The sequence below is a fragment of the Physella acuta genome, unplaced genomic scaffold, assembly GCF_028476545.2.
Source record: "Physella acuta isolate Inbredline_101_S28 unplaced genomic scaffold, ASM2847654v3 ptg001492l, whole genome shotgun sequence".
NCBI classification, from domain to species: domain Eukaryota; kingdom Metazoa; phylum Mollusca; class Gastropoda; family Physidae; genus Physella; species Physella acuta.
Window position 1 is genome coordinate 130001 of NW_026733007.1, and position 17763 is coordinate 147763.

Sequence of the window (17763 nt, forward strand, 5' to 3'; positions counted from 1 at the left end):
GATTGGAACTCGGGCTATAGACATGATTTTTAATCCATTTTAAATACTAAAAGTTTTAAAAATAGAATAATATCTCGTAGACAAAAGAATTGCACACCAAGTGAACGCCAAATAAAAAAAGTGCATAATAGTGCGCAATATTATTAGTACTATAAAAATTTACATTAGTTTTTTGAGAAATCGGAAGTAGCGTATATTATTACTTCCGGTCAACGGCAATTACTCAAAATTTAACAGAAGGTAGAGAATTAGATCTTATACTTCCATGTGATATTTCATTTATCTATCTGAAATAGTACTCAAGTTACAGGCTTTTGAAAAATTCAAAGTAGAAAAATAAGTCCTCTATACTTCGGATGTGATGAAGGACTGAGGTGTAATACGGTGAAAATTGTTAAAATACTTTCTCTATACTTCGTATATACGAGAAAGTGAAAACGCGAAATATTATTCAAAAGTGTGAATGGGTCTTCAGGCTCGTAACGTAAAACTATTTTTTTCGCATCATCAACACAAACATAACGCTTACGTTTCTTTGCTGGCAGGTACATCGTTATGATCAAACCTCTCCAATACTATTTGAACTCTTGCTCGACATGTTTTAACTTCACATTTCCAAATCTCTTTGCCTGCTGCTCCACTTTTGGCTGTTATATACATAAAATCACAAGAAACTCATGTCCTAAAAACTTTCTGCGAGGTAACGAAATCACCACTAATGCTGATTTGTTTTCATGCAAATACGACAAACTTAGCTCCGCGATGACCGCTGTCGTTTAAATAAGCGTTTGTCGCCAGATTACTAAGGTGTGACCGACGCATAACTATTGACTGTTGATGCTAGTTGTATTGTCCATGGAGGGCGGATGTCTTTCCCTTAAGGCATGTCTCTGTCGTCAAAGCGGGCGGACACCTTTGCACGAAGGTGTGTCTTTATTGTTATTTCATTCACTTTGATCTAGTTTTGTCCATCTGACATGGTAGGATTATCTCATGTTTGTCAAGCCAACCTACGCTGTCTATCGAAATAATTTCTTTAATCTTCGCATACTATATTAGTAATCTTAATTTTAAAATGTTAAGTGCAATATGACAAATTTATACGACAAACATTTCTTACACGTATGATATAAGCCTATAAACAATATTAAACATAGTAAAAAACATATGACAGTCAGTTAAAAAAATGTGCAGATCAACTAAAATCATCCAATACACTATTAAAATTTTGCTGTGAGTTATTTTGTGTGATATATTTTGTCTGAGATCAATTGTCCAAGGTATCATTTGTCCTGATATATTTTGTCCTGATATCTTTTGCCCTTGAGATCATTTGTCATTGAGATCTTTTGCCTAAGATCATTTGTCCTGAGATCATTTGTCCGTGAGATATTTTGTCTGAGATATTTTGTCCGAGATCATTTGTCCTGAGATCATTTGTCCTATATATATATATATATATATATATATATATATATATATATATATATATATATATATATATATATATATATATATATATATATATTATGTGGGTGTGTTTTTATGTGTGTGTGTGTGCACGCTAGCGTACGTGTGCGTGCGTATGTGTGTACGTGTTTACATTATAATATTATTGCTTGCAATATGAACATAAACTTTAAATTACTAACTTGCATCTATCCTTAACGTCACAACACGGCGCCCACCAGTAACACCTTTCATTCCGAAATGCACAACTATTGAATAAAAATGTGTAAACATGAATCTTAAATAATAACGTATAAAGGGTTAAAATTCTATTAAGGATTTCATTAGGGTTAGAGATTGAGTTTACTATAGTGTGATAATACAAGTTTAGACATTAGAAATAAATTGAAGAGAGGAAAAATGTAGAATGGTGTAGGTAACTTTACATCATAGTAAGTTGGTCAGTCGAGTATTAAAGGCCAGTCGAACCAGTGTTAATGTAGGTCGCTAGGTAGTAGAATTTAAATATCAAAAGTTTATTTCGGACAGTTAAATAGCAAAAGTAGTGTCTAGGTTTGTAGACAATGAATTACAATTGATTAAAGTTGAGAGCAAGTTGATATGTTTACTTTAAATCATTATTTTTAATAGTATTTAAACTTGAAACCTTTGCCAGTGTTGCCCGGGCGAACTATCAATGTTGCGCCCCTACTCCAGCCCTTTGTAAGATATATTTCTTTAAGTTTGGAAAGTTTAGTGATACTTTTTATAAGTCACTTTATCGTATAGGTTTTTGTTGTGGTGCAACATAATTGATGTAAAAAAACAGTTAAATCAGTGAGTAAAGCTATGTAGCAATTAACTTAAAAATTCTACCCCTTTATTGCCGTCGCAGAATTGGGCCCATGGCGCCACCCCACCCGCAATCCCCAAGCTTCGCCATTGCCATTTTGTTCTATTCTAAACTGAATGAATTTATTGCACTGGCCAAGAGAAATGCAGGGTTAAAAGTTACCCGAAATACATCACCCCATCACAGATAAGTAGTATATTAGTTCCCTATTGGAGCGAATTTTTGGCGAAGCAGGAGCAAAGGATATATAGTAAAATACTCCACCACCTGGCGGAGCAGGTAGTGGTGGCACAGGCGCAGCCTAGTACAACGAGATATAGCAAAATACTCCCCCGCCTGGTGGAGTGGCGGAGCAAGTGAGTGAGGGTTAGACATGTTATGTAGTAAAATACGACGCCAACTGGCGGAGCAGTTGGTGGAGAGTAGTATATTAGGTATATTTTGGAGCGCAGCTGGAGCAATGACATATAGTAAAATACTCCAGGTGCAGGCGCAGGCGCAGCCTGGAGCAATGAGATATAGTAAAATACTCCGGATGAGGATGGGGAGGTGGCGCAGGCGCAGACACAGGCGCAGCCTGGAGCAACGAGATATTATAAAATACTCGGGATGGGAAGTCTGGAGCAATGACATATATTAAAATGCTCCAGGCGCAGGGCACAGGAAAAATGAGATATAGTAAAATACTCCGGATGCGGATGCGATGGTGGCGCAGGCGCATGGGGAAGGGGAGTAGGTCAGTAGGTCAGTAGGTCAGGTGACGGGGTGACCTTGTGACGTAATCACCATCGGTGACCTAGTTACGTAATTTGTTTATTTGTTTTTAATTTGTTTGTTGCTTTTTTCATTACCTTGTTTTTAGGTTTTCTGGTACTATCGTTCTACGCCTTTTTTGAGATACACGTATACACATTCATACACACACACACACACATTCACACACACTAAAAGTAGAACAAAACTCTTCTTATATTTTATTTATTTATTGATGTTCTTCCAAGTCATCAAAGGCTTTTAAAATATCATGCTGTAAACTAAACAAGCGTTCAATACATACTCGATTATAGTAACATGGGTAAGGTGAGTGAGCAGGTGGGTGAAGGGAGAGCAGGTGGATGAAGGGGGAGCAGGTGGGTGAAGGGGCAGCAGGAGTAGGAGTAAATTATATATAGTAAAAGACTCCACAACCTGGGTGAGGTGGGCGAGGAGATGGATGTTAATTTTAATTTTAATTTCATTTTTTTTATTTTTTCATCGTCTGTTAACTTTAAGGTTCTATAACTCTATATATTTAAATACATTTTTTTATTCAAGCAAGTTTACTTTCCCTAACATAAGTACATGTAAAGGGGGGTTTCCCATAGATCTGTAATGAATTAGGCCTTTTTGATCCATGCTTTGACATTATACACTTTTTTGAGATACACGTACACACATTCACACACACACACACACACACACACACACACACACACATACACACACGAAATTCATACTAGGTCTTTAAAGGCGGAGAGAACTCATAGGTATACATTATCATGGTGACAACAAAAGCGACCCTTTTTTACTTTCTCGTATATACGAAGTATAGAGAAAGTATTGTAATCGTGCAAAAAAAAAATCGAGATTTTTATAAATCTCCACGTTTTACACCTCACTGATACGGAAAAACATAATTTTGCAATCGTGTCCGTATGTCTGTGTGTCTGTCTGTCTGTGTATGTGTGTGTCCACTAATGCAATGTTTTATAAAGGGAAGTAATTGTGTTTTCCTAATTTATCAAAGGGAAGTAAGTGCTAAAGGACTAAATATAAATAATTTTCAGACATAATTAGAGTTTTTGTAAAAGATGATATTTTTTTTTAAAATGGGTTTAATGAACATGCCGACAATTATTACTATCAGTTTGAAAAATGAAAATTATTTTCCAACACTTTCAATAGTAATTTTTTAACTCATAAATTTGGACTATAAGCACGATAATAATCTAACACTTAAATCCATCCAAGTATGTCCACGACAAACAAACTTATTACATGTTACATACAGAATTGAGCTTTATATTTTAGACTAGCCGTCCCGGCCAGGCCCTGCTCTGGCTTCTGTGAAAAACCTTTCTGTTAAAGACCATTACCTGTGTGTTTAGTAATCATCATAAACCCGGCATTGCCCACCCAAACCACAACAACCAAAACAACAAAACGCCAACATAACGTTAACACAATTACAAATACAAACGAAAACAAAAACCTAACAACAAACCCAACCACAATCACAAACACCAATACAAACACAAAGAAAAAACAACGAAAAAGCAAACGAAAACAAACCAAATCCAAACGCAAAACCAACCACAAACACAAACCCAAAGAAAAAAACACAAACGAAAAAGCAAACGAAAACAAACCAAATCCAAACGCAAAACCAATCACAAACACAAATACAAACACAAACCCAAAGAAAACAAACACAAACGAAAACGAAAAAAGAAAGAACAAAAACGAACCAAATCAAAACGCAACCACTAACCAAACCAAACCAAATGAACAATTATAATACTCCAAGCTTATTCGTAAAATACATACAACATTTGCACTTGATCAATCCCCGCTAATTATGTAATTATTTTTTTCCCAACACCAAAGCAAAGTAATAAAAAGTAAATTCTTTTCCACTAATGCAATGTTTTATAAAGGGAAGTAATTGTGTTTTCCTAATTTATCAAAGCGAAGTAAGTGCTAAAGGACTAAATATAAGTAATTTTCAGACATAATTAGAATTTGTGTTATTTTTTAAAAATTGTGTTTAATGAACATGCCGACAATTATTACTATCAGTTTGAAAAATGAAAATTATTTCCCAACACGTTCAAAAGTAATTTTTTAACTCATAAATTTAGACTATGAGCACGGTAATAGTCTAACACTTAAATCCATAGAAGTATGTCAACGACAAACAAACTTTTTACATGTTACATACAGAATGGAGCTTTATATATTAGATTCAATCAAATCACTCTAAAGTACAAATCTATAATTTTGATTGATTAAGGGGCTGGGTGAATTATTTTTATTTGGGTGCCCAGGGAAGGTTTTGGATTTGGTTGGGACAGAATGTATACTACTAAAGAAAAACCTAATTTTGTACACGTTCGTTGTGGTGGAGTATTTTAAACATACAAACAATCAAATAAAATGAATTAAACCAACAAATTAAACAAACAAATTAAAATTTTAAATCAAAATTTAAAAGTTTTAAAAATTAAAATTTAAAAATTAAAATTTAAAAATTTTAAAAATTAAAAAATATTAAAAAATTAAAATTTAAAAATTTAAAAATTTAAAAAATTAAAAATTAAAATTAATAAAAATTCAAACTAATTAAAAACTAATTTTAAAAAAATTAAAAATAAATAATCAAACTACGTAACTAGTTAATAAAAATTACAAAAAAATTAAAAACAGACTAATTAAAAACAAACTCATTAAAAAACTAATTAAAAACTCATTAAAAACAAATTACGTAACTAACTCACCGATGGTGATTACGTCACAAGGTCACCCGATCACCTGACCAACTGACCTACTGACCTACTCCCCCTCCCCTTGCGCCTGCGCCAACGCCAGTTGGCGTAGTATTTTACTATATGTCGTTGTACCAGGCAGCGCCACCTGCTTCGCCACCACCTGTTGGCGTAGTATTTTACTATATGTCGTTGTACCAGGCTGCCCCTGCGCCTCCACCACCTGTTCCACCACCTGTTCCGCCAGTTTGCGTCGTATTTTACTACATAACATGTCTAACCCTCACCCACTCGCTCCGCCATTTAACCAGGGGGGGAGTATTTAGCTATATCTCCGATTTCAGCCTGCTTTTCTTTTTGGATTTGGTTCCATAGCCTTTGTCTAACCAAGAACAAACTTCAAGGCAGCAGTTGTTTAATTTTGGAGTTGTCTCTCCTAGAAGAGTGGCTGTCCCCAGCTAACGAGCCTCATCTGCCCGAGGGTTCTAACTAGAGTCTTTTCGGTTTAGCAATGTCATCTATCACATTTTGAGTAATTTTCATTGAACGAAAGTAGTAATTTACGCTATTTCCAATTTCTCAAAAAAAACGGATGTGAATTTATAAAAACTTTAAATAATTAAAAAATGGATTAAAAATCATGTCCATATCTCGAGCTGACATCGCCCGTAGTGTTATATAAAGTTTAGGGGAGATCACTTCCAGGTTTATTTAGTTTATTGTCTCATATTTTTGTACTTTTATTAAAACTATATTTTGTAAAATTAATACTAAAGTTAGTATTATTTACATCAATTGAGGAGTCGTACAAATCGGCACGATTTATTTGCATATTAGATACACTTATGACAAAAGTGTCTATTAATAAAAAAGTATTGTTAATAATAGGCTTGAACTAAACGACCCCTACATGTTAGACGCTTAAAATGCTTTTTAAAAACAACTTTTACAATTCGAAGCCGAGTATATTGTCTGAGTCATGTAGAAACATGTCTAGTAGTAGACTATTTTGGCATTGGTAATGTATGGGGTAAAATGAATACAACTTACCTACTACCTCTTTTTGTGTACGGGTTGGCATCTATTTCAGCTGAGATCATCAAAAGCATCATTAAAATCAACATATGCATCAGCAGCATCTCTCACTGTTCATAGATTAATACTGTTTTTATCCCTAGGGCTAAGACTGTTTTGATGTTTGGAAACGTAGTTACTTCAGTTTACATGCAAACTTTGATTAGTAAATTATACCTTTTTAGCGCAATTTCCATACTGGCAATTGCGATTATTAATTCGTTATTTCTGGATGGATGGATGGATGGATGTGTGTCCGCAGCTTTAAGTCGTATCTCCTCCTCAACTAAGCAATATCGAGGACTAGTTCCAAAGCAAATATGTTAAGCACGTTCCGAGGATGATTGTGGGCCAAAAAAATCCCGAAATTCCTTCCTGGATTTCCCAAAAAAGCCAAAAAGAAACCGCAAAAATGCAGTTTTTTGCTCATATCTCGGCAACCAGACCACATAGTGACTTGAAACATTTACCAATCGATTTCTGCCATAATGTAGAACAATATAGCAGAAGAAAGTTTTCAAAAATATCATTTCGTTCGGTCACAAAAAATTAATTAAAGAAATTGCGCTTAAATTGTCACTAGACTTTTTATTAACTTGTTTTTAAATTAATGGCCTTGAAATAATTTTTCATTTTGTTCCAACGAATAAATAACGAACTATTTGACTATCAAGGGACAAAGATATAGTGCATTTAAATATCTAATATTAACCCTTTAAATGTTAGGGATATATTTGTCCCTTAACGTTAATTTTACATCAACTGAAATTTTCACACCATAGATATAGGTAATTCCTTGTAAGTTTTCATTATAGAAATTTGGATAAAACGTTGAAAATAATTTTAAAAAATAAAAGTCTGATGTGGTTCGACACGTTTTATCCGATTGCTATGAAATTTTATGGAGTTGATTAAAACACTGCAATGGAGGGCTTTACGTGTGTGATCAGGTATTATATTCTGGATTTCCCAGAAAGATTCACAACGGTAAAATGCGCTAACATTGTGTTCAGGTCTTATTGTCGTAAAAAAACGTATTAACATATCCTGTTGAACTTAATCAAATACACCATTCATAACGCGCACGATATTTTCTTCTGATGAAAGTCAAGCATCTCTAGCCAGTTATTAAGGCATCTTCCGACGTCGTTTAATTCTTCTGTTCATCGTAATTCCCAAGAATGTGTATTTTGTTTTGGCGTTTTCAACAGCATCTTGGTTTAAATCATTACGAAGATTGACAAATTCTTGCTCAAAAGATTCAATATCAGTTGCTACTTCATTGAAATATATAGTAGTATCCTGTAAGCGCTTTTGTGTGTATGCAATTGTGTTTGTTTTTTCGTTATCGTTTGTGTTTGTTTTTGTGTTTGTGTAATGATTTTTGGTTTTTGTGGATTGTGATTATTGATAAGTTTAAAGTTAGAGTTTGTTTTTAGGGTTATGTGTTCTTTTGTCAAGCGGCCATGCCGGGTATATGTTGCTTAATAAACACACAAGTCATGGTCCTTTACTGATCGGTTTTTTTGACAGTGGCCAGTGTTCCTACGGTCCGTCCGCCCTCTGTCCGGTACAGAGCCCAGAATTTGTTTGAGCATAATATAAAATACGAGCAGACCCGCGGCGTATCATACGCCGCTATTTAGTTGTTTTATTTTCTACTTTTCAGTAATTTATAATTTGTGAATTCGACAGTACCAACGCTGCCACTGAAAATATTTGCTTTAAAACACTATCAGTAGGTCGTTAAGGACGATACCCCCCTTCTTTCCCTCCCCCCCCTCCCCCGTGAAAGTAAACTCCTCTTAGTTACCTCCCCTAAGTTTAAAATCATTTCAAACTAAATTATCTGCCCCTAATAGCCGTCACTAAACCCGGCTATACGATTGTAAACATTTAGCGTGAACCATAGCTCACCAGACCATGTAGGGGTGGGGGTGGTAGGGAGCGCACTTACAGCTTGGTGTTTTCTATCGCCTCCAAGAAGAGAATTATATAGATAGATTTGTAATGACAGTGATTTATTTTCTTCTATGAATAACGAACCAGTTTACCATCAACCGACATAGAACAAGCTGACCGTGAATGTACATAGAACCATTTGACATTGCGGGACTACAGAATACATGTACTTGATAATATATTCTTATAGCTTTACTAACTATAATCAACTATTCTTATTTCTGATTGAATTTTGTTTTTTTAAGTTTATGAGCTATCCATACTTAAGCTTCATACTATAATTTTTATAGTGAAGAAACTATTTGTACGGAGCATTATACACTATTTTTTAGGTTTACCACACTATCCATACTGTACTTACGATATGTAAACTAGGCTGGGTGGCTTGCTGAATGAACAACACTAGCCTCAATGCTGATCTTTCAATAAGCCCATTAAAAAAACTCATTACACAACCTTTTTAAAAATAAATTGTTTAACCACACTAATTTGAATTAAATGCATTTAAATATCTACTCTTAACCCTTTTAACGCAAGCGATAATAAAATTGTACCTCACTGTTAAATATACAACAAATGTAATTTTTTTTTTCAATTTTAGGTATAAGTAATTCATTGTTAATAATAAAAAAAAAACAATAAATCAAAATTATTAATCCTACAACTATTAAAAGAAATTCCCCTGACAGTTTCTATAGATTCCTTGCAAACACTTGGCCTAAATCACGTGATACTTACGTCCGCCGCCACGTTGGCGAACACCCACAAGTAAACAATCAGATGTTTCGCAGCGGTGGGCGTGTTTCAAAATGTGTTTATCATTAGTTAACAGCCTCGCACCCGCAAAACAGGAACAATACGTAAAATAATTTTTAGGAATTGAAGATCGTTATATTTGAGTTGACATAAAATGCAGTAATACAGATAATTTAAATATACATCTAGTTAGTAAATATGCTAGATTCTCTAGTTAAGTACAAGATTCAGTAGCAATAGATCTGGTAGATCTACGCTACAGTAACAAACGTGAGACCACTTAACCCCTACAAAACCCTCAATAAAACTGCTTATCTATTCCTGAAGTAACAACCACTGCTGTTCTTAGATCTCAGCCAATCTGGGTAACATGTTATGTAATTTATGACCCACATGGTCCAGCAGGGAAGTGATCCGACACAATATACTGCTTCCCCCTAAAATGTCTTACCTACATGATATTTAGCCCAAACCTGTTTCTAGCCCATTATAAAACTTCATCTATTTGTAGGTAACATGAATTACTCGTTGATCTCGTTGTATATAGCATGGATTGCTGAACTTAGATCTCAGTCAACCAGAGATGGTATCTCTTAAGTAATTTATTACCCTCAGGGCCCAGCAGGGAAACAAATGGGAAACTAGTACAACTGATTAGCTTCTAAATTTAACTAAACTCAGTCCATTATCAGATACTTAGTAGGTAGGCCTACATAGTAGGTAGGCCTAAGTAATTTATTAAAGCCTTCTACAACAAAAATATCAACTACTTTTAAAATTTAACTTAAGTAGCAGATTCTAGATTTTAGTCTAGTCATATAATCTATTTCAATTTCAGATAATTTCGTTTGCTAATTAAAATGATTAGAATCTAGGGCTAGATTCTAGATCTTAGAGACAAACACATTTTTATTATTAGGCCTATTTTTTATTTGTTAATTATTGGTGTAATATAAATCGAATATAGGTCTAAATTTTGTAGGCATAATAAAATTTATTTAATTTTGTAATTAAATTTAATTAAATAAGTAGATTCTAGATTCTCTGTCTACCTAGCGTAGCCAGTCACTCTAAATTTAGATTTAATTTCGTTTACAACATGATTAGATTTAGAGCTGGATTCTAGATCTAAATGTTATATAATTATTCCAATAAAATTGTATTATTACTTTTGACTTTGGTGTATTGCTATTAATATTTATGAAGGCCGAGCATATTTGTTTTATTAACAGTTGCTTTGTTAATTCAAATGAAGTTTATTGTTTACTGTCACTACCTTTTTTTTGCGCTGCTTCACTCACACCGTTTTGGCTAAATATTGACATCGTCTACGTTCTGTTGATTGTCGATCTCTGTCACCTTGGTTTAATATAATTTTTGGCATTCGAAATACAGAAATCCCTTTAGATCTGCCACTTCGAGTAATACAACCTTCCACAGCACAGATCGCCATTTTGAATGCGGACCTGTACACCGTGATGGCGGATGTTTACATAGTGAACGATCCGCGACTTCATATAAAAGGACTCTATTCGAATGTATTGTGTGTTGATTTTCGATGTGAAATACAGTTGACTTTTTAAAATAAGCAGGTCTATGGACCGTCTTGTCATATTCAATCGTCAAAATTTGAAAAGAAATATCAAAAAACCCAAAAATAGGGCAGAAAGAGGAAACAAAGTTGAATCTCATGTATTGTATAGTTCTCTACCTAACTACACACACCTCAGTTCAGAGACATGTAACTGTGCTGTTTATAAATGAATTCTATGCAAGTAAACAATCTATCTCTTTGTATATTAAAAAAAAAATATTATTACAATACTTACAATAGGTGTTTCTGGTTAAATAGCAATTATTATAAATCATTTTAAAATACAGATTATAAAAAAAGGCTCATACTACAAATTGTATTAGGCAAAGCAAAGTTTAATGGACGAAAATCAAATTTGCTGACACCTTGGCTTCTTTAAACTCGTACTCCACCTGTTTTAAACAATAATTAAGGAAGTTAGAAAAAAGAATGATTTTTCTCGAGGTTTGCAATTCTAAAATAGATCTATAATGTTTATATCAAACTAAATTTAATTAAAAAAAAAACAAATAAAAAACATTAAATAAATAAATTAATACATGAGTGGATGGATGGATGGATGGATGGATGGATGGATGGATGGATGGATGGATGGATGGATGGATGGATGGATGGATGGATGGATGGATGGATGGATGGATGGATGGATGGATGGATGGATGGATGGATGGATGGATGGATGGATGGATGGATGGATGGATGGATGGATGGATGGATGGATGGATGGATGGATGGATGGATGGATGGATGGATGGATGGATGGATGGATGGATGGATGGATGGATGGATGGATGGATGGATGGATGGATGGATGGATGGATGGATGGATGGATGGATGGATGGATGGATGGATGGATGGATGGATGGATGGATGGATGGATGGATGGATGGATGGATGGATGGATGGATGGATGGATGGATGGATGGATGGATGGATGGATGGATGGATGGATGGATGGATGGATGGATGGATGGATGGATGGATGGATGGATGGATGGATGGATGGATGGATGGATGGATGGATGGATGGATGGATGGATGGATGGATGGATGGATGGATGGATGGATGGATGGATGGATGGATGGATGGATGGATGGATGGATGGATGGATGGATGGACGGATGGACGGACGGACGGATGGAAGGATGGATGGACGGACGGATCGACGGACGGATGGACGGACGGACGGACGGACGGACGGACGGACGGACGGACGGACGGACGGACGGACGGACGGATGGATGGATGGACGGATGGATGGATGGACGGATGGATGGATGGATGGATGGATGGATGGATGGATGGATGGATGGAAGGATGGATGGATGGATGGATGGATGGATGGATGGATGGATGGATGGATGGATGGATGGATGGACTTTATATTTTAACCTGCATATTTGATTCATTTTGTCACAACAAGGCTTTTTAACATTACATTCTTGATCCTCATGTACACACCTGAAGAATAAATTTATTTTAACGGAATTATAAATCTTTAATTCTCTCCTTCTCTTTCTCTTTCTCTTCATATTTTTCATACTCTCAACCCATCCACCATTCTTTTTTTGACACAATCAACCCGTCCACCATTACTCATTTTAACACAATCCACTTGTTCAACATTCCTCATTTTAACACAATCCAACCGTCTACCATTCCTCATTTGACATAATCCACCCGTCCACCATTCCTCATTTTAAAACTATCTACCCGTCCACAATTCCTCATGTCCGAACATCCTCTTTTAACATAATCAATTCGTCTACCCATCTCACTTTTATCACAATCCCCTCATCCATCAATCCACATTTTAAAATAATCCAACGTTCCCCATCCACTTTTTAACACAATCCGCTAACCTGTGTATGTTAATACTTGCCACGCTTGCATATTTTTTAAATACTAGCCATTATGGGCTAGGCTTTGCACCCACCACTTACAGCAATGTTTATATTTAAAGAACTGTGCTTATAAAGGTATGCCCAAAGCAGTAACCCATACAGTTTGACGTGATTCTAAGAACTAACCTACACAGCACCTGCTATTCCCAAAATAACACGTTTCGTTATAGAAATATGATGTCCAATAATTAAACCTAAAACGCTAGTTATTTACCTTCCATCTCCTGGTAAACAACAACATCATGAGATTTAATTAAAGTATACACACATATAAGATCGGAATAGTATCGGTTAAGTGAATACAGCTTTTGGCAGCGTCGTAACAAACTATTGCAAAGCATAACATTGTATTGTTAAATAACCTAAATTTCAACCGATATGTTAGCTGCCTTGTCGTATTGTTAAATAACCTAAATTTCAACCGATATATTAGCTGCCTTGTCGTATTGTCAAATAACCTAAATTTCAACCGATATATTAGCTGCCTTGTCGTATTGTCAAATAACCTAAATTTCAACCGATATAGTAGCTGCCTTGTCGTATTGTCAAATAACCTAAATTTCAACCGATATATTAGCTGCCTTGTCGTATTGTCAAATAACCTAAATTTCAACCGATATGTTAGCTGCCTTGTCGTATTGTTAAATAACCTAAATTTCAACCGATATGTTAGATGCCTTGTCTTATTGTCAAATAACCTAAATTTCAACCGATATGTTAGATGCCTTGTCGTATTGTCAAATAACCTAAATTTCAACCGATATGTTAGATGCCTTGTCGTATTGTCAAATAACCTAAATTTCAACCGATATGTTAGATGCCTTGTCGTATTGTTAAATAACCTAAATTTCAACCGATATGTTAGCTGCCTTTCTTAAGTCTTGTACATCATCTAACTCTACTTCACCTGGTCACTAGCGAACAGATTTTTAAACTCCTGATAATTACCAACATTTGTAATTACCCTCTGCACAATACATATTACACCAATACTTATCACAGTCTTTCCCAAAATCCATCTGTCACTCTAATCCTTTTTCTAATCAAAATCATATGCTTATCCTTGATCTTTATCCCATCCCTTATCCTTATTGTAGATTATCATAAATATTACCATTACCATTAAAAATAATCATTACAATCACCCTTACCATTACTATTATCGTTACCATTACCGTTAAGAATAGCGTTATCATTACCGTCATCATTAACCTTTTATCCACATCCTACCCTACTGTAGATAAGTAACTTTATAGGTACACCGAAGAAAGTTAAAAAAAAACACTTACTCTCCTAAATCTGATTTCTTTGAATCTGCAACCATAACAACAAAGCCCACCAAAATCAGTACGAGAATCAACTTGTTCATCATCAGTATCTCTCACTGCATATAGAATATAGAATAATAAACAGGTTACACACCAAAGACTGTGTTTCAGTGTTGGGAATATTATCTGCTTTAATTTGTTTCTTTATGTCAATACTTTAATGTAAATAATATTTATATTAATGTATACGGTGTTGTTTATTTTGTTGCATTTGTGTTTTGTGTTTGTAGTATTTAGGTCTATGACATTTGTAGCATTCGGGTCTTTGACATTTGTAGCATTCAGGTGTATGACATTTGTAGCATTCAGGTCTATGACATTTGTAGCATTCAGGTGTATGACATTTGTAGCATTCTGGTGTATGACATTTGTAGCATTCAGGTCTATGACATTTGTAGCATTCAGGTCTATGACATTTGTAGCATTCAGGTCTATGACATTTGTAGCATTCAGGTCTATGACCAATGCAGGAAGACACTTCTCCTAATGCCTATTTCTTGAAGCCCTTTTTCCCGAAAAGCTTTCCCAATAAGCATTTTGTCGGTGAAAAGCGGCAACTATTTTCTACTGGTTAATTTTAATTTCTGTGCTATAGTTTTGTGATCTCAGATGTATGTACGAGTAAAGATAATATAGTGACCCACGCTTTTCTAATATATATTATGTATTATTATATTATATTTAAAGAAAATAATTTATTTGTTTCCTTTTTGGTACATTATAACATTATTTAAATTTTCTATGCATTGTTTTAGTATACTAGTTATTTAAATATTCCAAGATAGAAATGCATAACTTATTTTAACTCTTCTATTCCTTTAATCAGGTCTATTTTAACTTCTCAGCTAACAAAAAGAATAGAAGTTTTAAAATGTGATAAAAGTCCACACTCCAAATAATTAACTTGGCGATCAAAGTTGAGATCCAAAAACAAAAAACCACCTGTCGATTTCGGTTATGAATTTTATGTTTACTAATTATACATTTTTTACTCACGATTCTTCCTCGAGTTTTTCAGGCTTTCTTAATTAAGTTAAAATAGTCAATGAACACTTACCGTTCAGTTTATTATTCAAACAGTGCATTAAAAACTGATTATACTATTAGGTATACTCTTTAGAAAAAAAAATATTTGGAATTAGTGCATTTTAATATGTACTGTGAACTTAACCATCTAAGTGCCAAGTGACATTAGAATTTTTCACTACAAGAAACTTCAAGCTCTGAAATTTCTTCAAAATAAGCATGGATTTTATGTATTGTTGATAAAATACGTTTTATTCATTTGTATTTTCTATTTTAAATTAACTCCTCATTTCGATTCGAGGACAAACTACTACACATTTTTACTCTCTCTTTCTCTCTATCCTATACATTCATTACTAGCGTTGTTTCTTTCAGGCTTTTATCTCCGGAGGGGGACACTGGAAACTTTCGGGGGGACGGTGGGGGGGGGGGGGGGCGGACTAAATTTTAAATTTTCCGGGTGGGGGGGGGGTGGGGCGGACACGGGTAAATATATACTCTCTATAGAAATTCTACATAGGGGGGCGCGGTGGACTTGCTTTGGGGGAGGACAATTGGGGGGGGGGGTATCTGAAAGAAACCTCGCTCATTAGCCAGACACAATGGAACGGGTTTGGGATTTGAGCATTTTCGAACTCGTGACTTTTGGATTAGCTAGCCCATGATCTACTGCTAGACCCACACAATACTCCTGCTCATTAGACTAGATTCTAGATGGTGTCTTTGAAGTATTACATTCTTTTTTTTACAAGATTGTTTTGCCAGTTATCCAAATAAAAAATTCAAGTTTTATATTTAGTCTGGATGCGTGTCTCCGTCAAGTTTTATGTTTAGTCTGGATGCGTGTCTCCGTCAAGTTTTATGTTTAGTCTGGATGCGTGTCTTTGAGACAAAAAATATGAGAACGCTCGCAGTAGTGTAAGCATTAGCATTAATTTTTACACAGATCCAGAAAAATAATCTGTGCGTTTTTTAAATGTCATTTATGATACAGTATTATGTTATCCCGGCATTAAGAATCCATTGTTGCCCTAAACTTGATGTAGGATGTATGCTTTGTTTAACGTCTAGGACTAGACTTAAAATGATATTTCCCTAAGTAGTGTTAATATGAGTTCAATGACATACCTGCTACATGATAAACAATTGAAACAAATACATCTCGTTATCCCAACTTTAATATGCAAAACATTTTACCGCTAAATGTAAAAAAATGACAATGTGCGTATGATCCTCACAGTTCTTAAAGGGTAAAACTTAATACGAATAAAATCGATTTTCTGATATAAATTTAATCTGATTAGATGTTTGCGCCCTAATTGATAAGTATTGATCTCACAGAAAAGCATTTTTGTTGATTTTTCTCGACGACTCTTTCACTGCTGTCGTCCTCTACTTGGCGAATCCTAATTTTTGAATTCCAAATTCAAAGTTCATGAATAGTCACTATTCAATAGTGTGACTTTTTCGATGCATTATTGTTTGATTTTAAAATGAAATTCATTTTATTTTTTGTTATAGAAGATCGGTGTGGTTGGGCCGGTAGATTTCGTGGCTGCTAAATGAAAAGTCCCGAGTTTTAACCCTTGGGCTGATAAAGCTCGATAGGTAAGGACCGCAATCTACCTGGGAGAGAAAACTCAATACACAAAAAACGTCTCCATTGAACCATGTTCTTAGATGAATAATAGCCAAGGAGGCAAATCTAGAAAGAAAAACAGGCTAAAATCTGAGTAAACTGTTCAAATGGCGCATAACAAGTTGACACGTATTACTTTATTGTATTGGAGAAAATCTTCTCCAACATTACAACTACACACGTTTGTATGTTTGTTTGTGTGTATGTATGTACACGTGGCAACGCAGAATATGCTATCAAGTAGTAATTCAACATCGCAAGGCAACACATCAATTTAATCTAACAACAAATCTGTGTAGCTAGTCAAATTTTTAATGAACAAACGGGTTAAACTTTAAGCTGATCAATAAGTTCTATATATTGCCAACAGCATCGCTATATGTTATTTAATTGAGCCTGTAAAAACACATTATATATTACCTTGTTGTGTTTAGCATTTACATTTTAAATATAAGAAGAATATTAAAGTACTATTGAAATCTATAATAATTTCTTAGGATTTAGCGTCAAATCTTAACAAGTTAATAAAAAGTCTAGTGACAATTTAAGCGCAATTTCCTTATGTTATCTAAAATTAGATAGTGATCAAGTTTGTTTTTAAAAAATGTGAAAAAAATTATTAGGCCTAGCGAAACAAAACCTTGTAATTGTA

At 34.6% G+C, this 17763-nt stretch overlaps 1 long non-coding RNA gene across 1 annotated transcript in view; it reads right to left on the reverse strand.

The window, feature by feature from the left end:
• The window catches only part of LOC131928365 (uncharacterized), a 12976-nt gene extending 3672 nt beyond the window's left edge, over positions 1–9304 (reverse strand). The window contains exons 1-3 of the long non-coding RNA XR_009383766.1: positions 9224–9304; positions 6877–6971; positions 1653–1718 (exon numbers count right to left, since the gene is read on the reverse strand). This is a non-coding gene — a long non-coding RNA (uncharacterized LOC131928365). The remainder of the gene's footprint in view (positions 1–1652; positions 1719–6876; positions 6972–9223) is intronic.
• Positions 9305–17763: the final 8459 nt, after the last annotated feature.